Here is a 26,742-nt window from a genome sequence, read left to right on the forward strand (position 1 = left end):
CATGAACCTAAACAGGGGTGACTCGGGCTTCTCAGAAGGGAGGGTTCTGTTCTTCCAGCCTGGGATTTTTGCTTTCATTTAGCACTCAAAGAATGTGAGTGTGATTAGGTTGCTATTAATATCCAGCCTAGCTTCTTTCTGGACAAAGGGTTGAGGCAGGAGACTGCTTGGAGTAACTATACACACATCTCTCTCAGTCCCTCTACAAATTCAGAGAGGCAGGAGGCTGCTTCCTGTTCCCACTTTTACAGATGGGGAGCTGAAGCTGAGAGCAGGGGAGGAATTTGACTAAGGCCACATCTATGGAAGGTCAGCTTCAGAAAAGGACCATGACCCCTTGCTCCTGGGGGATGAGTGAGACTGGCTGAGGACAAAAGACAAGCCAGAGTGAGAGCAGAGCCTTTAGTCCCCCTTCTACTCTGGTGTCACTCACAAAAGAAAGGATCCTCTTTCCTGTCCTCACCCTGGGTGGCCTCAGAGAATGTCCTCAGGCGACTAAGATGAGCCTGAGCTACTGGGCAGAAACTCTATGGCCTAGCCAAGTGCAGATCTATGTCTTGTACCCTGAGTGGACTGAGTGTACCTCCTGCATGCCCAAGAGCCCAGCAGATACAGTTGCAAGAGCTCAGCAGATACAGTTGCAACTCTCCTAGCTCTACCTTGCTGGGTTAGTATACCTTGGCCTCCTCTTTTCTCATTTGTAAAAAGAAGATGACCTTGTGTACCTTTTAGGACTGGTATTAGAGTTAGAGTAGTAAACTCCTGCCACATGCAGACATAACATGCTTTCTGGAATTTTCCATGCCTGCTCTGAATAGCCATCTGAGTTCTCCCAGCTACAGTCACCAAAACCTGAACAAAGTGCCAAAATTTTGTTGTTTATCCCAGTGGTTCAGAATTGTACAGAGCTTTGCGTAACCAGGGCTTCTTCCCTGTATACACTAAATGAGCATTAGACATGACAGGAACTGTGAGGTCTATGACCGCTGGCAATGTCTACACTTTGACTGGTAGACAGCCAGTGGCTTCAGGAGAAAGTCTGAAAGGCAGTCAGCAAACACGTTACTGAGTCTGTGATGTGATCAGTCCCAGCCTATGCCATGGCTAACTTTGGGTCTGTGCTAGAGTCGGGCCCAGGTCTCCATTAGCCCTATACTATTAGTCCTGACTCTGCCTAGTTCAAAGTCCCAGTTATTTCTGCCACCTCTGTGGTGATGGTGAGTTCCAAAGGTTTCTGTGCACAAGCGACAGATGACCCCCCCCTCCAGCTCCAAGAGAAGGCTTTCCACAGTGACTGGCCACACTCATACCTGGGTTGTCTGGACAGAGGGATACATGGATGAACACTTACACCATCTGTCTGACAATGGGCTCCCAGACTCTTCCCTGAAAGCATATTTGAGTTGCTGGGAAGAACAGGGAGTAAGGATGGATGGAGAACATAGACTGGGAATGGGAATGGTTAGACGGCATTGGCCTTCTCTGTTGTTCTCACGGACCACACATGGCGACCACTTTCCTGGTGGGTTTTGTGATTAAATGTGATTATACAAGTACATGGGAGGAAAGGAAAAGGGGGATACAGACTCAAGTCAAAGCAACCCTCCTTCCCCAGGATGATGGGGTGAGGGGAAGACAGTGAGAGTGCTGAGGCTGGGGTGTCCCAGAGGGTCCTGCTTCCCGATTCTCTTGGAAAGTGAGCAGCCCATAGCCTGAAGTCTTGGGCCTGTTTCCCAGACAGAACTCTAAGGAAGAGATTCCCAAAGAGGTGAGTGTGTGTCAAAATAGACCATGCTCAGGCACATCCTCTGGAGGCTGCGACATCCCATGATCTGGACAGCCCAGTCACTTCAGTGCCCAAACCTGGGGCTGCCCTGAGAAGGATTCAGTGTGTCCCTGCAGCAGCCCAGGTACTTGTTTGCTACAGTGGGCAATCACCTACAAACCAAGGCACACCACCGTGTACAAGGGGACACCACCATGTAAGAGGACACAGCACCATGTAAGAGGACACAGCACCATGTAAGAGGGCACGGCACCATGTAAGAGGCACGGCACCATGTAAGAGGGCACGGCACCATGTAAGAGGGCACGGCACCATGTAAGAGGGCACGGCACCATGTAAGAGGGCACAGCACCATGTAAGAGGGCACAGCACCATGTACAAGAGCAAAGCACCATTATGTGCGCAGCCATCAGGACCAATGCCACATTCCCCCTTGCCTGATACTTAGGAAGTCCTTGGTGCACAAGCCACTGGAGCACAGGGAGGCTTGGGCCAGCCCTGGTTATCCATGCTCAACATCCCTCAGCCTCTGAAGAATGCTCAGGCTAGGGCCAGACCTCCCTGTCCCTCCCCCACTTCCCCTCCCCATCATGACAGGAAATAAGCCAAAACATCTCCCCAGGTTTCCTCTCCAGCTTGTTCACTTCAGCAGTTCTTTTTTAAAAAAATAAGTCTGCTTGAAAACTGGTTTTTTTCTTTCTTGGAAATATGTGTGATTGCTCAATCCGAGGCAGTTCAAAGGCACCGGCAATGGCAGGAAAGTATCTGAACCTCCTGTTTGGCTCCAAGCAGAAATAAATCTTGCCCTTTGTGCCTGGCTGCCCAGAAATACTTCCCTAGTAACCCATGCCAGGGTGACATGAGTCATCAATGGAGTCAAGGACCACGTGGTATGCCCAGCTCCAAGAGACCCCATAAAGAATAGGGTCCCCAAGGGATGCTCAGAATAAATGGAATGTCGGGACCAGACTCCGGCTCTGAGATTGGTTTTGCGTTGTCCAGGTAGGTTAATCTGAGAATTATTAAACCTGGCTGAGCCTTCCACCTTAGGCCTTGTGCTTTAGACAAGCTTCTGTGGTAGGTTTCAGGGACTGATCACCTGGCTCACAAGGGCCAAATCTTACGTTTTCCAGCCTAACCTAATAGGCAAGCCCCAAGTTCCAACAAGAGACCCCGTCTCAAAGCAAGTTATGGAGGAACAACAGTAGAGGTTGACCTCTGGCCTCTGCCTGCACTCATGTGTGCGCACGTACACACACACACACACACACACACACACACACACACACACACGGAGTACAGATACAGTCACACAGACTTACAACTGAGTACGTTAGCTAAAACTGAAGGACGTCAATCCTCGGCCACTCTCTTGGAATCTTGTTAGGTCTCACGAGGACCTGTGCTCTTCAGAAGCTTCTGCAGTGGGAACTGTCGACAGTGACGTGCCATCGTCCACCTCGTCTCGGCTGTCATTAGTGACATTCACTTAGCAGTAATAGGAGCATCTGCAGGGAGAGCTGAGTGAGTGCCACCATGGGGGTCAACTCTTCTCCCAGAGTGCTGGCTGTGAGTGTTTGCTGTACACTCTGAAGCTGGGCAAACCTGGCTTTCATTTCTGTCAGGTGCACACAGAACATTATCGCCCTGGCTATGAGCCTTCCAATTGCCTTTACTCAAGTCCTCCCGGAAGTAACACAGAGGCTGTATGCTCGGACCACAGTGTCCAACAAAGAGCCACTCTGGGGATACTCACTGCACTTTTAATAACCTTTGGTGACCTCTTCCCCCCTATGCCTGAGCTACTTTCGATCCCTGAAGACCTCCTACTTGTCCTTCAAAACCCAATTCAAACACCCCCTCCTTCTCTTTACCACAAGAAAAGTGATTCCTTTCCTGTTTTTTTTTTTCTTACTGCTGTTACAACCAATCACTGCTAAGTTGGTGATGTAAGACAATACAAATTTATTTAATTTTACAATGCTCATATTGAAAGCCAACTTCCCTTGCAGTGGGCTAAAATCCTGATGTTGGGCAGGGGCTGGGAAATGGCTCATCAGTTAGGAACACTGGCTACTTTTCAGAGGACCTGGATACAACCCCCAGCACCCACAACCATCTGTAACTCCAAGGGTAGGAGATCTGAAACCCTCTTCTGGCCTCTGTGAATGTCAAGAATGCAAGTAGGGTACAGACAACAAACCCACACTCACATAAAACAAAGATAGCAAAATTTCAGAATAAATAAATAACTACTGAGTGTTAGCAGAGCTGTGTTATTCCTGGATGCTAAAGGGAATGAAGCCATCTCCTCACCTCTGCTGGGGCTGCCTTGTGGCCCCCACCTCCTGGGGCAACTCCTTCTCCTTGTTCCCAGCCTACAAGGAAGCAGGCATCTAACCTTGGCCTCCTCGTGTGCATTTCCTTCTCTGACTTTGTCCTCCCTAATGTAAGGACTCCAGTGGCTCTGATGTTATATCTGTCCCTGCAGGTGACCCAGGGGATCTCCCCATTTGCGATTCTCTGTTCGGTCCCATCTGCAGGAACCCTTTTGTATTTCAGGAGACATGCTCACGGCTCCACTGTGACTTCTTCCAGAGAGCTTTGCATGGGTCCCAGCTCAGTTAGAATCTAAATGCCTCAGTAGCAAGAGCTTGTCTCATTCATACTTTCATGGTGAATGAATATCCTTATAAATATTCATTATAAAGACATAAACGTTCATATCTCAATGCTGTCCAGTACAGGGACAAGCACAGAAGAGCCACTCTCTGTGTTTGTTGAGTGAATCAACAACAGCCAATCTGTGACACATAACAAGGAGGTTTTGCTTTAGTTGAGAAGCAGCTTCTGAGAAAATAGGGTGCATGAAAAGATAGAGCACACTCCTCCTTCTGGGGTCAGGCAAGTAAGATGAATGGCAGAGCCTCCTCTGTGGATTGATAGGGTCTGTGGTGGCAGAGAGTGCAACAGTCATTTAACCAGGGTGGCTACTATTCAGTTTGGGGGTCAGGAAGAGATATTATCTTTTGTTGGCAAGCAGTTCCAGTTTCCAAGAAAAGCCAAGACTCTAGTGCTAAAAATAAAATCACCTGATTTAGAAACGTTAAAACTAATAGCAAAAAGAAAAAAAAAAAGTATAGAAATACCACAAGGACCAAACATGCATCTCTGGGGACTCAGACTGCAGCTACCAGTTGCCACCCCTGATTTATGCCCTTAAGTATGTTCCTCTGGGCCTCACAACTGCCATAGGCATCAATGACAGGAAATGTTCAAGTAAGGGGTGCACGGAGACACGCGCTTCTTAACTCAACTAAGGATAACACTGACAGCCTGGGTCCTCTTTTGAGACAGTTTGAATGTAAAGATGTCCACCACAGACCTCTGTGCTCAAATACTTGGTCTCTAAACTGGCATTGCTATTGTGGAAGGCTGCAGACCAGCAGAGAGGTGTGGCCTGGCTAAAGGAAGTGGATTGATCTCTGGAGGGTGGGCCTTGAGCTTTATGGCCCTATCTGGCTTCCTCTCTGGTCTCTGCTTCCTGTCCCTAGCCTCCCACGCCTCTCACATCTCCCACATCTCCCACCACAGCCTGAGCAACAACACCACTATATTTGCCACCCCCTTACCTCCCATTTCTCACCCCCACCCTCCTCCATGATGGATTGTCCCTGCAAAATAAATCATTTCTTCCTCAGGTTGCTTCCTGTCAGGTATTTGATGTCAGTGACAAAAACAGCAACTAACACACCTTTGCCCCCTGCCTTTCCTCCCCATCCTCTCTTCCTCTTCCTCAGAGTCACGTGTAGACAGTGAGGCCTAAACCTAAGGGTCAGCATGAAATTCACCTCTGAGGGGTTTTTGAGGAGCCAAATGACTGAGTAAAGGAAAAAAAAGTGTCACACACTCCACAAAACAGATGTTAAAAGTCTGAGTCCTGGGTCTGAGGGTGCCTTGGGATCTGTGAGCCCTCTAGGACTGGCAACCTTACCATGGCTTTTGGAGTTCCCCACACAAGTGAGGAGGACCTAACCCTATGTTTCATCTTCCAGGAGAGATGTGAGCATATACCAGTTGGGTTGCTGTACATTCCGGGGTGTGGCCGTGTCCACCCCATTCCCAGAGGGCTTCCCCAGGTTAGCTTCTGAGTTCTCCTTTTCACTAGTTTGAACGGGAAATGTCCCCCACAGGCTCACATGTCTGGACACTCCTCTCCCAGCCGGTGGTGTCATTCAGAGTGTTGGGGAGCCTTTAAGGAGGAGAACCTCACTGAAGGAAGTGGGTGTCAGGGGCTCGCGCTTGGAGGTCACATGGGCAGCCCAGCTCCCTGCTCACTCTTCCGAATGTGACACTGTGTGCCAGCTGCCTCACCCTCCTGCTGCCATGCCTTCCTGCCATGATAGACCGCCATCCTCAAAGCTGGGGTGTGGGAGAAGCCTTCCTCCTCGAATGGCTTCTTGGCAGGTATTTGGGATGAGAAAAACAGCTAGTTCAACCACATTTCCTGGTTTTCCTGCCATATGTGTGTGCAAACTTCCCCCCAGAGAATTCCATCATGACACCCTCTCAAAGCGCAGGGCCTTCTTTTCACTTCCCTGTGGTTCCACCCAGGAGTGCTCTGCAAACTGACTTTTAGGACAGTCTTACCAATGGGACCTGAAGTTTCGGCCTCCACCTGCAGAAAGTCTCTAAACACCCCACTGGTCTCTACAGTGCCCCTAGCGGGGAGCTAGCCACAGCACCCATGAAAATGGAGGTGTGTTCTCAGAGGAGGCAGAAGCCAGTGTCCACTGCCCTGCCACTCCTGGGACTTCCTTCTCAACAGAGGGCAGCCATAGGGTATGCAAGGTAGAAATAGCCTTAAAACCCAAGCCTCAGCTCCTTTCTCCAATATGGGGACAGACTGGCACTTGCAAGTCTTTCTCGCTTGGTGCCTGGAGTCGTTCATTCCTGTGAGGTAGGCCTTTGGGAACACTTGTCTCTGTTAGAGGCAGAGGAATAGACACAACATACCCATTTGCCAGCTAAGTTCTGGCTGCACTGCACACACAGACCCTCAGAAGCCAGTGTGTGTGTCTGGACCAAAGCCAACAACAGCATGTCTGCAGCACTTGGACATCTGCACCTGAAGACAAGCATTCCTTGGGACAGGAATGAGGATGGGGAGAAAAGGATTCTGTCCATATAAGATCTGAAAAAAATGTCAACCCAGAAAACCAGTAGCAAGAGCCTTTTCTTCAAAACTTTGTATCAGACTAAAATAAGCTTTCAACTCAGTACCTCCCATAACCCTCCCAAACTGCCCAATTCCCAGCATGCTTCTCTTTCGCTTCTTCCCTCTCCTTCTTTACCTCCCTTCCAATTTCATTCTGGAAAGTACCCATAGGGATCTGTGGTTGGGACCTGGTTTGGAGATGCTGTCTATGATGGGTGTCTGAGTCATCCATTTCCTCAGCAAGGCATGTTGGGTGCAACCCTCCCAGGCACCAAGCACTGACCTAGACCCTGGGGCTTCACCATGAGTCTTTGGGGGATGTGCCCTCCCAGAAGCCTTTCCTGACCTCTCCTGGATGCTCTGTCTACTTGGCCTGAGGAAGCACCTGTGGGTATCTCCACTGGCCGCACAGTAGCTTCTGTTTCCTGTACTTGTGTGTCATCCCCAGTCCAACCCAGGACAGACAGCTCACTTTCTGGAAGCTTCTGTGAGAATGTGGCACAGTTCCAGCCATCACCAGCACCCATAGTCTCTTTTTGAGGCACCAAATCTCATCCTCAGATGTCACGCTGATCCTCACAGATAGAAGCTATGCAGCAAGGGACTGTATCTCCATTTTACAAATAAAAAATAGCATCACAGATGCTAGTCACACAGCACATTAAGTCTTTGCTGGGCATCCTGGGAGGTTCTGCTCTTAACTGTAGACTGATAATGTGAGAGAGTAAGCCTGAATCCTTGCTGAGATGATGAACTTGTTTAAGGATGAAGGCAATGTGGAAAAGTGCACAGCTGAGAGTCAAAGAGAAACACGTCCCCAGGGCTAGCCTCCGACATTCTGATGAGCTGAGGTTGCTATCTCTGGCATTTCCTGTTTTGAGAAACAATGCTTTCTCTTTTTTCCCTGTATTTTGTTGGCTTTTGGGCACTGAAAATAATGAGCTACACATCATGCAAACAGTGTGGCTTTATAAATCCGGGTGTACAGGGGTCTTCTAGACACCAGACTCTTACCTCACCTCTCTGCTCTGCTACTTGCCTGAGAGTCCTGGCTGGAAAAGCAGGTCTATGGCCAATAGGTTTATCCTGAGCTAGTCTGTAAGAATACCCCCATAACCCTTCCATTCCAGAGGAGGGACTGGACTTGATCACCTTCCACATGCCTGCCCGAAACGGCATGACTGCTAGGCGTGTGACACAAACAGGCCCAAGCCCAGGGTTCTGTTCAGTAGCCCCTAGTGAGACTTCTGGAACTGTTCCAAACAGAGCGTCTGCAGCTTGAACCTCAACAATAACCACCACCCAAGCCATTGACACGGGGAGAGAGGCAGTCCATTTGGCCAAGCCTTCAGCAATTCATCACGGAAAAGGTCTTGTCTTTAACAACCAGATCCACATTGTTCCATATCCACACCACCACTTGTTTATCCTTGCAAGAGCTCAACCTCAGTTAACTGTTAGGTAAACAACAAGGAGTTCAATCCCAGAGTTAAGCTGGGCCATTTTCACAGGACATTTCCTGCCTCTTATAAAAGCCTGAGTTACAAGAGCCCTGGACAGGAAGCTGCAGCCAGGGTTAGATGGGACAATCATGAGGTCCTGCAGGGGACCATCCTGAGAAAGAAAGGTAGGCCATCAGGGTGGGTCCCAAGTACCCCAGACCTGGAAAGTCACTGGCGTTGGCAGGGTTTATTAGGTCTGCCCAGGCTTACAGACCCGGGAACTCTCACATATCAGGGGACATTTGCCCTTGGTGACCTGTGGAAGGCGGATTCCTTTTCTAGTCTGCTGTGCTATTTACTTATGGTATCATTTAGTTGTGAATATAAACATCACCCTTCCTAGCTCTTGACTTTTGACTTTTGCTCTTGAATTTCAAAGTCCTCTTAATTCATTATGAAGATATGTATGTAAATATATGCAAATCAAACATAGTGTGCCTACCATTGGATCTAGCATAAAGCAGCTACTGGGTGGTAGCTTTTGTTATTGTTGTTCCCATGTTATTACAAGCAGAGTTGAAGAAACTACTCGCTGTGTGTCAAACATGATTGTCACAATAAGCAAGGGGCATTGGGATACAGCCACATCCGTTTACATAATTGGGTAGGCTTCCCTCCTACAAGGACAGTTGACTAGCTCAGGCACACATTATCTAAGTCAAAAACAAAACAAAACAAATTTTGTATTTACAATTTTTTTTGGAGAAAAGTTAGTCAACCTTGTTCCAACATAGTTACAAAGTTTGAAACATAGTTACATAGTTTGTTTTCAGAGTGATGCTCTCCACTTGGCTAACAATTCCAGGGTTGTCCTGGCAGATTCTCGTGTGTTCCTCCAAACTCAGTGTTTCTCACCTGAGTATCTCTGACTCCTAAGGTGTTATTAAGGCTCAGCAAATGTTGTCCTGAAAGGAATCCTTTCCAATACACTTTGAGCACACACCTCCAGAGAGCCCTTATGGGAAAATGGGTGGAGTTTTCCTGAGAATGAGGCTGAGGGAATCAGTGATAAATGGGAATCTTAAAAAGAACATTTGTGAATCAAGGGTTCTCAGCAGCCTCTGTTGAGAGGATGCCTCTCCCTTCTACAGACTCAGACTCCACAGCTCACTGTTTCCCACAACCCAGTTCAGCACCCGGGCCTTGGCTAGGGGCTACTTTCTCTGGTCTACAGGAAAGGAAACCCTCCTTCTGGAGATTGCCTTGCAAAAGTTAATGACTACCTAGCACCCAAGAGCACACATGGATGGCTGGGCTGTTACAGTCACCCCTCTCGTCCTGACAATGGCCAATTTGGCTTACTCATTTTCAATAAACGACCTGGTCAGTGCTTGTAGTTTCCTCTACATATTGACATTTTGTTTAGCTTCAGCCAGCCATGTGCTCACATTTTCTGAGCAAACCTTGAGGGAAGAGAATTAGAATTTTCCAAAGCAAGATGATCAACCATTCATTTGCAAGCCTGGTATGAAATCATACTGCCACCTTGGCCAGCAACCCCCCTCAGCCCCCCGGGGTTTGGCTTTTCAGATTCCATACAATGACTTTTAGACTTTCAGCTTCCTCAAGTGCTGGCCAGAGGCCTGACACCCCTATCTCCTGGTGACATAAGGCCTGACAACAGACAGTATGACAGAGACCTTGCTGCACTGTGGTCGCCATATCACAGCCCTTCCCACCAAGTATGACAACCTTCTCCTGTGGCTCTTTCTGTGGCTTAAGGAACACACTGTAGCTCTGAAACAGATCAGTAGAAGGTGCTAAAAAACAAACAGAGCAAACAAAACAAAAACAAAAACCCACAGGTACAGAGAACCCTGAACACACAGCTCTTCCCAGAGGCCTGATGAGAAGCTACATGTGGACAAAACCCACCATCCATTCTTCATCATCCAGGCTCAGGTGGTTCATTGCTCAGAAGCAATGTCCCCTCTTCCTCCTCCTCCTCTCCCCATGGACCCACATCCTAAGCCTGCAGCTCCTTGATTATCCAGGGACTCAGTCCTCCTGAAGCTTGTGCTCACCTTTATGGATTGGCCTGTGAGTGATTTGTAACTGCCTGCTTCCTAAAAGGGCTTGCAACCAGATATCAATGAAAATACTCAGAGGCTCAGAGAATTGAAAGTTAACAGCTGACAAAGGAAGCAAGGGCAAGGGAGACCCCCGAGCTGCAAGCGAATGGCTCTGGGCCCCAGGGGAATTTCCAGACTCAGATGAAGCAAGATCATTGAAAGTGTCACAGAGCAGAGAACAGCTAACAGTTAGATAACCCCAACTAGACCCCGCACTCTAACGGAAGCAAAGAGGGAGGGGGATTTTGTAATTCAGGACTTTTCAAGTTCATGCAGAGGACTCCATGCACATGTATGTTGTGCGCCATCATGCTCTTTATACAACAGGATTTGGGATGGCCTTTGCTTTCTTTTTTATTTTTAATTTTTAAAGTTTGTTGTTTTTGTTGTTAGAGTGGGGAGGGGCTTGTTGTGAAGGTCAAAGGACAACTTTGTGGGATCTGTTCTCTCCTATGTTACACACTTAGCCATGTTGCCCATCCCTTTTATTCTTCTTTTTTTAAATAATTTTTAGGGCTTGGGATGTGGCTCAATTGGTTAAAAATGTTTGCTGTGTGAACATGAATATCTGAGTTGGGTAAATGTGTTGGCTAAGTGAGCATTTATCTGAGTGTGGAGTGAGTCACACACACACATACACACACACACACACACACACACACGTATTCATTTTGTTGCTCTTGTTCATTTGTTTGTTTTAAGGCATGATCACACCTGTAACCAAAGCCCTCAAGGGTGGAGACAAGGATGTCACTGGGCTTGAAAAGCAACATGGAGACCCTGTCTCAAAGAATAAGAGTGATGGAGGAAGACGCTCAACACCCTCTTCTTAGGTGTATGGCATGCACACTACACACACACACACTATAACATACTACACAACACACACACACACATGCCCAGTTTTATAAAAGGTTCATTTTGTGTGTGGGTGGGTGTGGGTGTGGGTGTGCGTTTTTTGTGTGTGTGCCCCCATAGGCCAGAAAAGAGTGTTGAATTCCCTGGAGCTGTACTTATAGGCTGTTACAAGCTACCCAATGTGGGTGCTAGAAATAGCCAAATTCTGTCTAGTCTTCTGTAAGAGTAGCAAGCATTCTCTGCCACTGAACTATCTTTCCAGTCCCAAATTTTATATATATTCAAGATTACATATTTTTAGGATTAATTTTATTTGTATGGTATATGCACATGTGTTTTAAAGGGGTGTGTGTGTGTGTGTGTGTGTGTGATCTTAAAATAACAGGCATTTATCTCCTTACACCATAGGGCTGAAAGTCCAACATCAAACTCTGTCTGGTTTGGTCCTAATGATGCCTCCTGGCTTACAGGCAGCTCTGTTTCTACTGTGTCCTCACATGGTATTGGGGAATGGAGAGGGAGTTAAGAGACAAGGAAGAGACTCTACCTAATAGGAAAAATATTTTCAAAAAGGATATTTGGCATGAGAGTGTTATTATTTCTCAATAATAAAAAGAACACAATTTTTAAATGGGTGAAACTTTTAAATAATCATCTCTCTAAAGAATATATACAAATGAGCAACTAAGACTTAGAGCTTGAGAGATGACTCAGTGGATAAAAAGTGCTTGCTGTGTGAGCATAAATATCTGAGTCTGGATTCCCAGCACACACATTTTTTAAGCATCCATTTTGACCATCTGCAAAAACATTAAAAATCAAAGATGCTCAACCAACCAAGGAAATAGAACTCAGAACAACAACAACAACAACAACAATACCACAATATCAGCCCACTGGACAAGAGGAAAATCATGGTACTGGAAACCCAGCCAAGTGCTAGTGACACTGTCATGGATCTTGGAGGAGAGAACCTACAACCACCCCTTCACTGACCAAGCATCCTCCCTAACCGCATTGTACATAGTTGTCCTCGTACCCACAGGTCAGTGTGGTCCTCAACCCTCATCAAGGGAGCTTCTCTTTGCAACAGACAGAGACCATTACAGAAAACCACAGCCAATCAAAAAGTAGAGTTATAGAGCCCAGTCCCACAGTACAAAACAACTTCTACACCTAAAGGTCTTGGAACATTGCAGAAGAGGGATGGGAAGATTACAAGAATCAGAGAAATAGGGAGTTTGCTGTGGGACTGTGTCTCCTAGGAATGTCAGAAGCTACTCCTCTAAAGGTTGACCAACATGGCCGCCTAAACATAAACAAGGATGGCAGCAATAGACATCCCAAAGTGGAGAGGGGAAAGATCACCAGGCAACTAAGGAATGCTGAGAATGGGGGAGAGTCTCCAGGGAAGAAAACACCTATTAGTTATCCAATACCGAATGGTCAGCCCTGAAAATGTACACATCATATCATATATTACAGATTGTAGTTATGTATCTAGGAATATACATATATATATATATATATATATATATATATATATATATATATATGTAAACACATATATATATGACAACAATGAAAAAGGGGCCATGGGTTTAAAAGAGAGCGAGGAAGGATATATGGGAGGGTTTGGAAGGAGAAAAGTGAAGAGAGAAATAGCTTAAGTGTAATCTCAATGAAAAAATAATTTGAAGAATGCAATAGCAACTCAAATCCATTATAGTAGCAAAAATACAGAGCCAGTTAACAAATTTGATGAGGATATAAAAAAATAGAGCCTATATATTGTTAATAGAAGCAGTAAATGGTGCGAGCATGTTAGCAGTTCTTCTAAAAATTAAACAGAACACACTGATCCACCAGTTCTACTCCTTGAATTTACCCAGGAGAAAGGGAATATATGTCTACACAAAACACGTGCACAATGTCCACAGCAATCGCATAAGGATGGGCACACACTATATGCTCACTGTGTAATCAACAGCTGAACAAAAGATGGTGTAACCGTACAGCAGAATACTGCTCAGTCTAAAACAAGGACATGCTAGACTATGAATTTGGGGTGAGGTGGAGCAGGGCAGGGGGCTAGAGAGATGGCTCAGTAGTTAAGAGCATCTACTGCTCTTGCAAAGGACCTGAGTTAGATTCCCAGCACCCATATCAGACAGCTCACAACCATCGGTAACTGCAGCTCCAGATAGATCCAACACCCTTACCTGGCCTCCACATATACTGCACTCGTACACACACACACACACACACACACACACACACACACACACACACACAACTAAAAATATTAAAACTAGTAGCTTGGTCTTTATGTGGGACTCCTAACAGCAGAATCAGTGGTTATCTCTGACTCTGTTGCCTCCCTTTGGGACCCATTCCCCTTACTGGGCTGCCTTATCTAGCCTCAATAAAAGGTGCGCCTACACTTACTGAAACTTGAAATTTTTTTTCTTTTTTCTTTTTTTTCCGGAGCTGGGGACCGAACCCAGGGCCTTGCGCTCGCTAGGCAAATGCTCTACCGCTGAGCTAAATCCCCAACCCCTTTACTGAAACTTGATATGCCAAGACTGGTTGATATCCATGGGAGGCCTCCCCTTTGCTGAAGAGGAAGAGAGGAAGAGTGGATGGGACAAGCAGAGGTAGGGGATAAGACTGGGAGGAGATGATGGAGGGGAGACTGTGGCCAAGATGTAAAGTTAATTAATTAATAATTAATTAAAATAAAAAAATAACAAACGAAAAGATGAAACATTTAAAACATTATGCTAAATGAAAGGAACCTGTCACAAATGATACATTGTATGACTTCATTCGTGTGAAATCTCGGAATACAAAGTAAACGGTGGCTGCTTAGGACAGGGGGGTAGAAGCAATGAAGAGGAGCCATTAACAAGAAGAGGGCTTCTTGAGGTTGACAGACTAGATTGTGACGATGACTACAGAACTCTGAGTGCATTAAAAACCAAGTATAGTCATTTGAATCAATGAGTTAGACAATGCATGGATTGTGTTGTAAGCTGGTTCTAAAACTTGAGAGAGGGGGTTGGGGATTTAGCTCAGTGGTAGAGCGCTTGCCTAGCAAGCGCAAGGCCCTGAGTTCGGTCCCCAGCTCCGAAAAAAAGAAAACCAAAAAAAAAAAAAAAAAAAAAAAAAAGAAAGAAAAAAACTTGAGAGAGAGAGAGAGACTATGCAAGCTGGTCCTATATTTTTACCTCTGTGAGAAGTTTTTACATCAAAGGTATGGACTGGGGCCAAAGTTCAGTGCGAGTGCTTGCTGCCACGTGCAGGCACCAAGTTTACCCCCAGCACTGCAGAACTAAACCAAAACATAAAGACAGAAGACCTCAAGTAATGTGGCACCTAAATCCTTACGTGTACGTAATGCAAGAAAAACACGTGAGAGAAGAGATGGAGTTTGCTTCTCTGAGGGGGTCAGGTTGGAAGATGTAAAAGGAGAAACCAAGAAAGAGCCTGAAAGAAGAGGAAAGGAGAAGAGACAGTTCTTATCAAAGCTACTGCAGACAGGTGAATACAGGCAGGGCCAGTGCAAGCTGGGATACCACAGTCTAGACAAGATCACAGGTGCATTAGCGCGTGTGCGCGCGCGCACACACACACACACACACACACACACACACACATAAATGCACCCACCCACACACATGCACACATTCACACACACACACACACAAATGCACCCACCCACACACATGCACACATTCACACACACACAAATGCACACACACATACACACACACATGCACACATTCACATACACACACACAAATGCACACACACACGTACATGTACACACACACAAATGCACCCACACACACACACACACACGCACATGCACACATTCACATACACACACACACAAATGCACACACACGCACGTGTGCGCAAATGCACACACGTGAGCACACACATGTCAGTTTCAGAATAGGACTTTTCGGGGCAGGGGTTGGGTATATACCTTTTCTCATGGGATAAACTTGGAATTCTGCCAGCAAAGGCATTCACAAAGTTGCGCTTTATGAGCACAGCACAAACGGGGCTTACGTCTCAAAGTTCACTTCTTGAAGTCAAACAGAGGCAGGATTTACTACATAGTCAGAGATTCCTAAACCTGTTTTGTCTTCATCAGTAGGGAGAGACTTGGGGAAGCAGGACTGTGAGCTATTCCAAGCTCATGAGCCATTCCTCTGGGATTTCAGCTGAGAACTTCCCAGAGATGTTCTGACCACCTCCCTGCTCACCCCCTCCCGGTGTATCCATCACAGTGAGGACATCATCTGTTCCACTGACTCCCTCTGTTAAGGCTCTCCTGCTGCTGATGGATACCTGAAAAAACATTAAGTTCAGTAGGAAGGGTAGCTGTGATCTCCACACAGTGTTAGCTTCCTCACAACTCAGCCGGGAAACAAGGCCAGAGAAGTTTCTGGATGTTTGGGTTCTGATCTCTTTTTTCCCCCAAACTCTAGGTTTAGCCAGAACCCAAGCTGCCCGTGTGCCTGAATTGGCTTTGTCATTTCCCAAGATGGCAGACTGGAGAAGTTAGCGTTGAGTGTTTCCAGTGCTGGGTAGCACAGAGAAACAGTCTGGGGAGGAAGGGCATAGACAAGGGCCTGCAGATTCCGAGCATACAACATCAATGCTGGGTGGAGAGCAGACTTTGAGCTCCTTCAGGGCTCCCTAAATGTCTACCATTTAAAGCAGCGGGAAACTAATGTGATTCTGTCTCCAAAAATAGTCCTCAGAGCATCTAAAATTGCCTTCCATCCTTAACCGGGCCAGTCCCTTGGGAATGATGTCGCTATTTCTAAACCATCCCTGTTTTCCCAGCATGACTTTGTCAGACCTTAACTTCCATCCCAGCTGCCCTAGGCTCTCCTGGTTTATCCCCATTCTGCCTGGTCCCTCTCTGCCCTGCATTGGCCAAGCTGCCTCCCAAGTAGGAAATTCTCAAGTTGTACCTTCCACTTGCTGTTGCTGAATTGGAGACCTTTAACCTGGCACATGGCTTAGGAGAGCAGGAACACCCACCTGGGAAACTCCTAGCACTTTGGAAGTACAGACAAGAGGAGTTCAAGGCCAGCCTTAACTACATAAGGAGTCCGGGGCCAACCTGAGCTCCATGAGACTCTTAATAAAAATGATAATGATGATGATAGTAATAATAATAATAATAATAATAATAATAATAATAATGATAATGACAACAAGGAAATAAATTTTTAGAAATGAATGGTCCCTCAGAGAAGTGCTGTGGGTGGCTCTCTGTCTCTTAATTCCTAAGAATGAAGGTTCGAGAATGAAACCACATTCCCTCAGGGGCTGGAGTTCTCTAAGAGATATATTCTGAGAGTTGGAAGATAGCTCTAATTTGCCTTCTGTATACAGATTTTGTGTCTGTTTTGAAGCTCATCTGTGCTGTAGCATTTATCATAACTTTCTATAGTTGACTGATATCCCATCAGTCAACTCATATTTTGTTCATTGATTTATCAGTTTATAGACATGTGGATTATTTCTGCCTTTTAGCTATTGGAACTAGCTATATATATATATATATATATATATATATATATATATATATATATATATCACTATACCCACCTTTGTTGGAACACCTATTTTCAGGTGTTAAATGCCTGAAAGTGGAACTTCCAAGCCATGTGACTTAATCTCATTACCTCTCGTCCTCACCAACACAAGTAGTGTTTGTTTAGATGACGTTGTGAGAAGAGAGGCCAAGGTTCCTTAGTGGAATTTCATCATGATTTCTCTGTCCTTGTGGCTCCTTGAAGGGGAGTTTTAATCTCTTTCTGTTTGGAACCTTTCCAGTGTGCAAGTGATTTCCTGTCTAGTACTGAATATATTTATACAAAAATACTGCCAGGCGGATACTGTTAGGCCTGTCCTATAGATGCAGAAGGGACTTGGCAAGACCACATGTCCATGAAGGTCCTGCCAAGACTAACACTCCAATCCAGACCTTTCCACACCACCACAGGGCCATCTGTCTCTCTATCCAAGGTCATTTTGAAATAGTTGCCTTTCTGAAATCGGTTCTGAAATTGGATCATCATTGTTTAGATTCAGCCCCTGCTGGGTGATGGTCAGGCCTGGCCAGGCTTCTGTGAACACTGCCACAAAACTAAATTTTTTTAAATTTTATTCTGCTGTACTGAAGACGCAATCAGGAGCTCTGGACATGCTAGGCAAGTGCTCTGTCGCCAAACTATATCCCTGACGCATTTTCAGCGTTTTAATTTTAAGTCAGGATCTCACTAAGTTGCCCAGGCTGACCCTAGATTCACAGCCAATAGCTAAGGTTACAGCCTTACAGCACTAGGCCTGGATGGCATCTCATTTCTCCTAGGGCAGATTCTGCCCATTTGCTGGGAAATATCGTGTGCCTTTCCTGGGTATCCCACTACTGTCTAGAGTCCTAGCTGGGTGGCCTCTTCTCATCTTTCCACCGAGGTGAGCCTAACGTAACCCACAGCTCAGTCAACGCTCTATGGATTCCCTCCTTGGTCTCTCGTTGGTCACAGGAGTGTCTCCTCCATTCTCAAGGAGAAATCAGCTCTTGGACTAAGGAATCCTGGTGGCCTCCAAACCAAAGTGATGGAGCCATGCTATCCTGTGTACTAGAGGCTCCCATAGCCACATGGGAACAGGAAGTAACAAAAAATAAGACAGGCAAGAGATGACAGGATGCAGTGCCAACCTTCCCTGCTCACAGGAGGCCTGCCCCAGGTCTTGAGACATCCAAGCTTCCTATGAGAGGAAGGAGGCTCCATGATGTTTCCAGAGTCACAGGCAATGGGATCCTACGGGGACCTCAGAGCCTGTTTTCCCCTTTCTCACCCACCATCTGTTTCCCAGGCATTGGAGATGAGCTGGCCTTTGGTGGTGGTTCTGCAAGAGCTGAGGACCCTGTAGATATTTGGCAATCTACCCCACACCATTCAAGCACGGCACAAACACGAGGCCAGCCGTTCCTGAGCATGTCTAAGTGAAGGGAAGGGCTCTGAGAAGAAAGTGCTCACCATTGGGGATCTTGGCACACAATCGGCTCCTGCTCTGCACGGCATCTCCGAGCACTTAGGGCACAAATGCGCAAGGTAAATATCCAGAAAAGTATGACAGAACTTAGCGTCTTCCAGCCTTATTTGGTCAAGCCATTTTTTTTCCTAGGCAAAGCGTCCCCTGTTAAACATAAGTCCGGAGGTGAGAGAGAAGGGTGCCTGTAAGACTAGTCACTTGGGGTTGTAAGTATATCTGTTTCACTCCTGGGCTGAGGGCTGGCTTCCTGTAGAGATGGCTCCAGAACACTGGTGTCTCAGAAAAAGTAAAAAATAAAAAGCGGGGGCAGTGACCCAGAAGATGATTTACAACCCTTTGTCTCACTTGTCCCTGGGGGATGGCACAGAGGAGGAGAGTGCACAGTTATCCAGGAATGTTAGCATTTACATGAGTTTTGAATAGTGGATACACCTGCCATGCTGGACTGTGTGCCTGTGTACGTGAAGTCCAGAGTCAGGAGGCATTTTCACCTTGCTTTTTTCTTTGTTTAAGACAGGGTCTCTTGTTGGAACTAACCAAGTAGGTCTAGGTTGGGTATCCAATGAGGCCAAAGGATTTATCTGTCTCCCCTCCTGGTGCTGGTATTACAAGCATATACCGCCATACCTAGCTTTGTGTAGGTTCTGGGGATCCAACTTATATCCCCGAGTTTACATAGCAAGAACTTTACTGACTGAGATACCTCCCAAGAGTCCATCCTGGACTTGCTAAGGTCTGAGGGAAACAATGTGTTTCCTAGGATCCAGCCATTCTCAGTGTGCCAGGGGACAGATTTATAGACTGTGGCCAAGGCCTGGTGAAGGTTCAGAGTGTGGAGTTGTACGTGTGTGGCAGCCCTCAGGATTCTGCAGCTGTCCCTCAATTCCAGGCATCACAGTCTCCAGATGTATTCAAGGTAACCAGGTAATGTGGACAGCACTAACTTCCCCATCAGATACAGAGGGACCAGGGCCAAGAACCCACAAAAGCACTAGGATTCCAAAATCAGAAGGAAAAAAAACGGACTTTTAGGTCAAAGAATGTTTCAGTGGATGTTTATCTTCCCACCAGCCTAGAAAATAACACTTTAAGTTTGGGTTTATTATTTAGTCTCTTTAGCCGAGGACGACCTTAGACTCCTGAACCTCTTCCTCCACCTCTCAAGTGCTGAGTCCAGATGTGGGCCATCACTCCCCGTTTTATGGGGTGGAACGCAGGGCTCTGTGCATGGTAAGCAAACATTCAACCAACTGAGCCACATTCCTGGCCTGTAAATATTTTCCTGAAGGAGGAAGAGAGCCGAGAAGACCAAAGTTCCTGGGGTCGACAGGATGCCAATGAGGGCCTGCAGACAGAGTTTGGTTATGTCACCTAATCATGGCTAAAACTGAACTCTGGGGAATTCCTGAGAAGTCACACTGGTACAGGTTCTATGGTCACCATCACCGGGCGAATATAGGAGAAAGCATCAAAGCAAATGCTGTGTGGGTGGGTGTTGGCTGCAGTCTCTGGGTCTTTCTGAATTCGAAAATTCTCCTCCACTTTGAGAACTCTGAAGGTGTGCCCAAGGCCTGCTGGATTCCTCCCAATTCTGATGTCTACAAGGTCCATCCCTTCCCAGGAACTGACCTCCAGGGTCTATGAGTACTCTCCTGCTCCCAGAGTCAGAGAGCCTAGAACAACTGAGGAAAGGGACCAGGCTATCACAGCTCTGCTAAGGATGAAAACAAGACCATCAGCTCTGATCTGCGAGGCGAATGTCTAAACTTAAGCATGAATCAAGCTTCTTGTTAACAAAATGATGGGAGACAGGCATTTCTCCAACAGTAAATGTTTTCTTAAGCACAGACTGATGCCAGCCCAGCTGTCCCCAGGGGCACTGCAGGGCCTTTCAGAGGGTGAGTCATAACAGCTGGCTCTTAAACACACCTGCAAGGCCCCTCCTTGTCATCCACACAATGTCTGTCACAATTATTGCCCTGGGATGGCCTTAATCATGCAACTGTTGGGTAGATCCCTAGGCCTTGCAGAATAAACAATTTACGGTGAGGAATCGAGCCTCTGGGAAAAACGAGACAGTCTGCCCATGGGCACAGCATGAGTCAGGCTCAGAAGCAGGGACGGCTTGCCCCTTGTGTGTTAGCTCCCTTTCTTCTCAGGACATGGCACACCAGGAGTGGGTATTGAACAACCTTCACTGTCTTCAAACCTGTGAGGGTCTTCTCATCTAGTCATGCTCTGCCTGCTGTGGACCCATGAAAACCCTGCCACAATACTACCCTCCCTTAGACCTCTCTGGAAATGCACAATGAGCAGACCTTTTTTGTTTATGTTTATTACTATGGATCTAAGTGTTTGTCAGCATGTAAGTAGGTGCACTGTACGCATGCAGTGCCCATGAAGACCAGAAGAGTGTTGGATACCCTGAAACTGGAGTTACAAATGGTTTTGAGTTGCCATTAGAGTGCGAGGGGGAAAACCCATGCCTTTTCCGAGAGCTGCAAATTCTCTTAACCTCTGAGTCATCTCTCCAACCCCTTGGGCTAACCTTTTTGACACCTTGCTAACTCAGCCTATACTTCCCTCCTGGCCTGGTCAACTCCCGAGTGTAAATTCCACCCTCCCCTTGCCCTCGCTATTTACTGCTCTTGCTTTCTCTATACAGACAAGGTAACACCTTGCTTTGGAGTTGTCTTGGAAATCACTACGCAACCCCAAGCTGGCCTCAAACTCATAGAGATCTGCCTGCCTCTGCCTCCCAACTGCTGGGATTAGAAATTTTTATCCCCCAATGTGCTGTGTGCACTTAGCAACCAAGGACGATGTGGCTTGGCGCTAATACCTGTGTGATCCTAGCTCAATTTTCTTAAAAAGAAGGGAGATAACAGAGAGCAAAAATTTGAAATAATATAGATAATGCACCAAACACTCAACAAGTGTTGGCCTATATCGTATATAGTATTTAGCTGACACTCAACAAATGCTGGCTATTATAGCAATAATAACAACAAACATGTTGTTGTTGTTCTTGTTCACACACACACACACACACACACACACACACACACACACACACACACCCCACTATAGACTTCAGCAAATGGATTCTTCCTCTCTGAACTCTGGGAAGGTGCTTTGTGTGCACAAATGACTTTGGTGCCTTCCAAACTGTAGAAATGCTGGTCTATGGACAATTTGCCAAGCATCTCTAGGTCTAAGACATGAAATCCTTGAAACCCACCACCTCCCATACCTGTTTTCCTTTGCTGAGCCCAGCAGAACTGGGAAATAGTCTGCCCACCAAGTCAGGGAAAGTCCTAGACGGCCTGTGTTGTATATGTTGGCCATACAGGGCAAGGAACAAGGAAGTAAGGTTGCTGTCCAGTGAGTAAAGGCAAAACTCTCACACGTGATGAATACCATTCTCTGGGTATGCAATGGGGCAGAAAGGCCACTCCACATTAGAAAGGTCACTTCAAGTTAACAAGTCAAAACTTCTTTTGAAGACACTGTTGATTTTAGCAGTTTGCCCTTCTTGAGGAAACCTTGCATATAAGGCAGTTGGTCTCAACCTTCCTAATGCTGTGACCCTTTAATACAGTTCCTCATGTTGTGGTGACCACCAACCACAAAATTATTTTGTTGCTACTTCATAACTGTAATTTTTGCTACTGTTATAAAGCACAATGTAAATATCTGATGTGCAAGATATCTGATATGCAAACCCTATGTTCAACCCCCTGAAGGGGTCAGGACCCATAGGTTGAGAACCATTGATATAACCATAATCACATTCTGTTCCTTGACCTTGACCATTGACTATCACTGCTGATCTCATACTGAATCATTCAAGATCTTTCTTCTGAAAATGTAGAGACTAGGAATCACTGGAGCCTGGGAAGGCTAGGCCTGTGAAATACAAGACATGCCAGGTCTATGGATCAGGTGCATGCAGGCAATCCCAGCATTTGGGTGATTAGGCAAGAGAATCATGAAGGCCAGCCTGGGCTACATAACAAGATCTTGTCTCCAAAATAAGCAAAACAAGCAAACAAGCAAATAAACAAAAATTCAGGATAGCCCAACAGAACATAGGGGAAAAAAACCTTGGAAACTATTTTCTATTTTTATTTTTAAAATAGAAAAAAATGAACTTCCTTATTATTTCATAACTATTTCCCAATGGTGGTATTATGTGTCATAGTTATCATGAAAGTCACAGTCATGACCGCCACAATGTCTAACTTGGTGACAATTGTTCTTCATTGTCAACTTGACTGGGTTCAGAAACATCTAGGCCATTGGTGAGGCATGCCTCTGGATATGTCTGTGAGGGCATTTCCAGAGAGAAGACCCACTCCAAATATGGGCAGTACCTGTGGACTGAGCTCTAGACTAAACACAAGGGAGAAGGGAGAAAGCCAACTGAATACCAGATTCTTCCTCCTGTGCTTCCTGATCTGCCCAGTGAGCAAGCAACTCACCCTGCCACAGTCTCAGCTGCCCCTGTGGCCATGCTCTCCAACCTGATGGATTACATCCTCAAACTGAGGATCTGAACTCAAATCCTCACACTTGTACCGCAAGCGCTTTACCTGAGCCCTTTCCTCAGGTCTAATCATGATGGTTTAAAAGAGGGCTTTACATGTGCAATGGTTCCGATAAATATCCCATTTCCCTTCATAATGACCCTTTGAGCAGCCCTACTGATAAAATTATAGGATGGAGAAGAGAAAGGTCAGGCCTTTTGCCTAAGGGCACAAGGCAACCTGTGGAGCTGGGCTTTGATCTCAGTGTACTTGGTACTTTTGACTGCCTCCATTGAGCCTCTGGAAACTTCTACTGTTTAGTGTGTCAGCAAGTGGCTACAGCCTGTGTGTCCCTACACAAGGGAGGCCACTCTAGAAACTCCAGCCCCTCAACCTCCGCCAACACACACGGTAGGCTGTGAGCAGTGTGCATGCTTATTCCTCACAGGGATGAGCTCCTGCCACACTACCAGTACTGTTACCCATTGTTCCACAAGCTATAGGCTAATAGGCCTGTGCACATGACCCTGATCAGTTTTGCCTGCCTATTCATCTATTTACTTCATATGCTTTCATTTATGAGCCGTGAACCAAGGTTGAAATCTAGGCTCTACCATTTACTAAATTCGTGTTGTTGGGCAAGTTCCTTGCTCTTCTCTCTCTGTGCCTCATCTGTATGCTGAAGACAAAAGTGGCAGCTGCCTGGAGGGGTTGCCATGATAGCTTCATGAGCCACCTCTGTGAAGCGCAGGCCGCCACCCAGCACACAGCTGGATGTTCAGTGCCAGCAACCACCATTGCACGTATTTAAAAGGGAAATCTAAGTTCTATCTAAAGTGACAAAAGTCAGCACCAGTTAGCACAGAGAACTATAAACACAATCAAAACAAATTATTATATTCCAACTATTGCTCGCCAAAGATTCTGCACCAAGACCTGCTTTCGTTTTACCAAGAAGAGAGACAAGGAAGTGTAAGAAAGCTCTTAAAGTCACACTGGGCTTCCCAATCTGCCCAGGCCTGTCCTGGTTTTAGCAATTCTCATTCCCAGACGTTGGTCTTCAAATACAGAATTCCTCCTTGGGTACAAATGACAGAGAGGACGTAGAAATAGATCTGTGTGATTCCCTGTATGTAAAGCTGGCCAGTGTCCCACTGACAGACATCAGGCCACACAGTACATATCCACCTCTGAGAACTACACATGCTGCAAACGTGGAAGAGCCACCATATCATGTGTGTCCCTCAGATAATCCTCGAGGGAAACCCACACTGCAAACACCACCAACAGGAAGGCCGATTAACAGGCCTAACAAGAACGTCCACAGCTAACATGACTCCACGTGGTGAATCCACTGCAAAACCATCGTGCTTGAAGAATCATCAACATCGCGCAGACAGAAGACCACAGTGGGATGTACAACTAAAAACAATTAGACTTACAAGGCCAGTCAAGGTCTTAGCTTTATAAAAATATAGAACAATATAAAGACTCTATAGGGCTAGACTGTAGCTCAGTTGCTAGGCTGCTTGCCTAGTATTCAAGTTTGTTCTCTGTTGCTGAGGTAAAACCATGAACAAAAGCAACATGGGGAGAGAGAAGGCAAGATGGGAACTCAAGGCAAGAGCTCCATGCAGAAACCACAGAGGAATATTGCTTACCAGCTTGCCTCCCGTGGCTTGTTCAGCTACCTTTCTTATATAGCCCGGGCCCTTCCACATCAATCATCCATTAAGAAAATGCTCCCACAGGCATGGCCATGGGCCAATCTGGTAGGAACAATTTCTTAGTTGAGGTTCCTTCCTCCCAGGTAGTCTTAGGTTTGTGTCAACTTGACAAAAATAACTATGACACCCAGAACACACTGAACCCTAAGCTTCATAAGCTGCAACACATTTACTAAGAGTAGTGGGTACAGAGGCACAAGATCAGAAGTTCAAGACCATCTTCAGCTACTTGTTGAGTTTGAGACCAGTCTGAACTACCTAAGACCTCATCTCAGAAGAAAGAAAATGGCGGAGAGGAGAAGGACAGAGAGGAGCGTATAGATGTCTCTCTCAAAATATGGCCAATTGCACATGTTCTCAAGCTAAGCAGAATCTGGCCTGGTCAGTATTTACACGATAAAGGTATAAGTAATAAATCTACCATAATATTAGCAATACCTGTCTCTGAATGATGAAATTCTGAAGTGGTTCTTCTCTTTATAATTACTTCTGAGTTTATTTTTTTTTATATTCGTTTCTATATTTCCCCAAGAAAGTTTAGTAGGAGCAAAGAGTACTTTTACTACTGGAAAATAACCGAATAAAAATTATAAATAAAGGAAAATAATAAGTAACCAGTGCTGATTAAGACCAGTTCCTTTTGTAGTAACAGCTATAATTATGTTATTTAATCATGTTGTTATTGAAAAGACATTTGGTTGAGTTTAGCATTGTCTTGACAGTTTCATACATAATGCATTGTCACCAAATTCACCCTCAGTACTCTCTCTTGTTCCCACCCCTAATTCCTGCTCCTCCCTCTCCTCCATTAGTCTTCATCTTCTGTACCTTTTTAATTGTTTATTTTTTGACTCACTGAGTCTCTGTGAGCATGGGTAAGGGGTTACTTCCTAAAGTATAAGCACCTTAATGGCTACACCAATGAAGAAATGACACCAGGTTACCATTAACTGTCAATAGCTCCTCAGGGAGGGGTGGGGCTTCGTGAACCCCTTCCTAATCCATGATGGAATGTAGAAGGGTCCAATCTTGTGCCCAAGTGCAGTCTTAGCACACCTTTTTGCATCTGTCACTGGCTGGATAAACTTTCCTGCCACTTGCTTTCTATCTCCCCTAGAGAAGTCCCTGGCAGGGAAGGCAAGATTTGCTCAAGGTCACAGCCCAAGGTCACAGGCAGGAGTTTGCTCTCCTCAGGTGCCAGGTCCAAAGGTCCATCATGTGAGACTGACCTGGGCTGGTAGGATGGCTCTTCTTCTTGATTTCTCCTCTCTTCTTGAGTCCTCCTTTGGACAGCAGTACTCGATAACTACTCCTGAGACTTGAGTTACTAGCTACAGGTAGGATGACATCTACTGCAGAAGTTGTCCTGTCCTGGAGAGAACCGGCCTGCACTGGAACTCACTAGGAGCAGCAGCTGTGTGTCTCTAAGGTACAGCATCCTGAGTTGTAGATAATTATTGAATTGAAGAGCATGTGGGGATGAGGTCTGAGCACACAGCAACTCAGTTCACTTCCTTTTCTCCTCTTTTCCTGTGCACTTACTATCCCAGACCCTCCCTGCTCTGACTCAGCTCCCCAAGGTGCAAGGGCAGTTACTATTTCTCTACCTGGACCCTGGGCATTAAACAAACTGTCACCCCACACTGAAGATGGCTGTCCAGCCCAGTGAGTGACCCTGTCAGGGCTACTCGGTTGAAAAAGCAAGAAGAGCTATATAGTCAGCACCTCCCCATGCAGCATCCTTTAAGCCAGACAGCAAGATTCTGGCCAGCAGAAGCAAGTGCTCAATAAACCTGAGTCCTTTTAACCAAGACAAAGCTTAGAAGTGTTGCATCTGTTCATTCACCCAAAAATGATTGACTCTGAACACAGTAGTCTCCTGGCATCATTTGGGGTATGGGACACACAGTGTGGACTCCTTTTACAGACTTCAGCCTTCTGGCTGAAGCCCATTCATT

General features: G+C 46.1%; 1 protein-coding gene across 5 annotated transcripts in view; it reads right to left on the bottom strand.

The window, feature by feature from the left end:
- Nucleotides 1–26,742, bottom strand: part of Irag1 (inositol 1,4,5-triphosphate receptor associated 1) — a 112,531-nt gene that overhangs the window by 83,455 nt on the left and 2,334 nt on the right. For 2 of the 5 annotated variants that reach the window (XM_063262927.1, XM_008759729.4), the window contains exon 2: nucleotides 3,109–3,294. The exons of the other annotated variants lie outside the window; for them this stretch is intronic. The gene's annotated coding sequence lies outside the window, so the exon portion shown is untranslated. The remainder of the gene's footprint in view (nucleotides 1–3,108; nucleotides 3,295–26,742) is intronic. 5 annotated transcript variants of the gene reach the window in all.

Source organism: Rattus norvegicus, chromosome 1, assembly GCF_036323735.1.
Source record: "Rattus norvegicus strain BN/NHsdMcwi chromosome 1, GRCr8, whole genome shotgun sequence".
NCBI classification, from domain to species: Eukaryota; Metazoa; Chordata; class Mammalia; order Rodentia; family Muridae; genus Rattus; species Rattus norvegicus.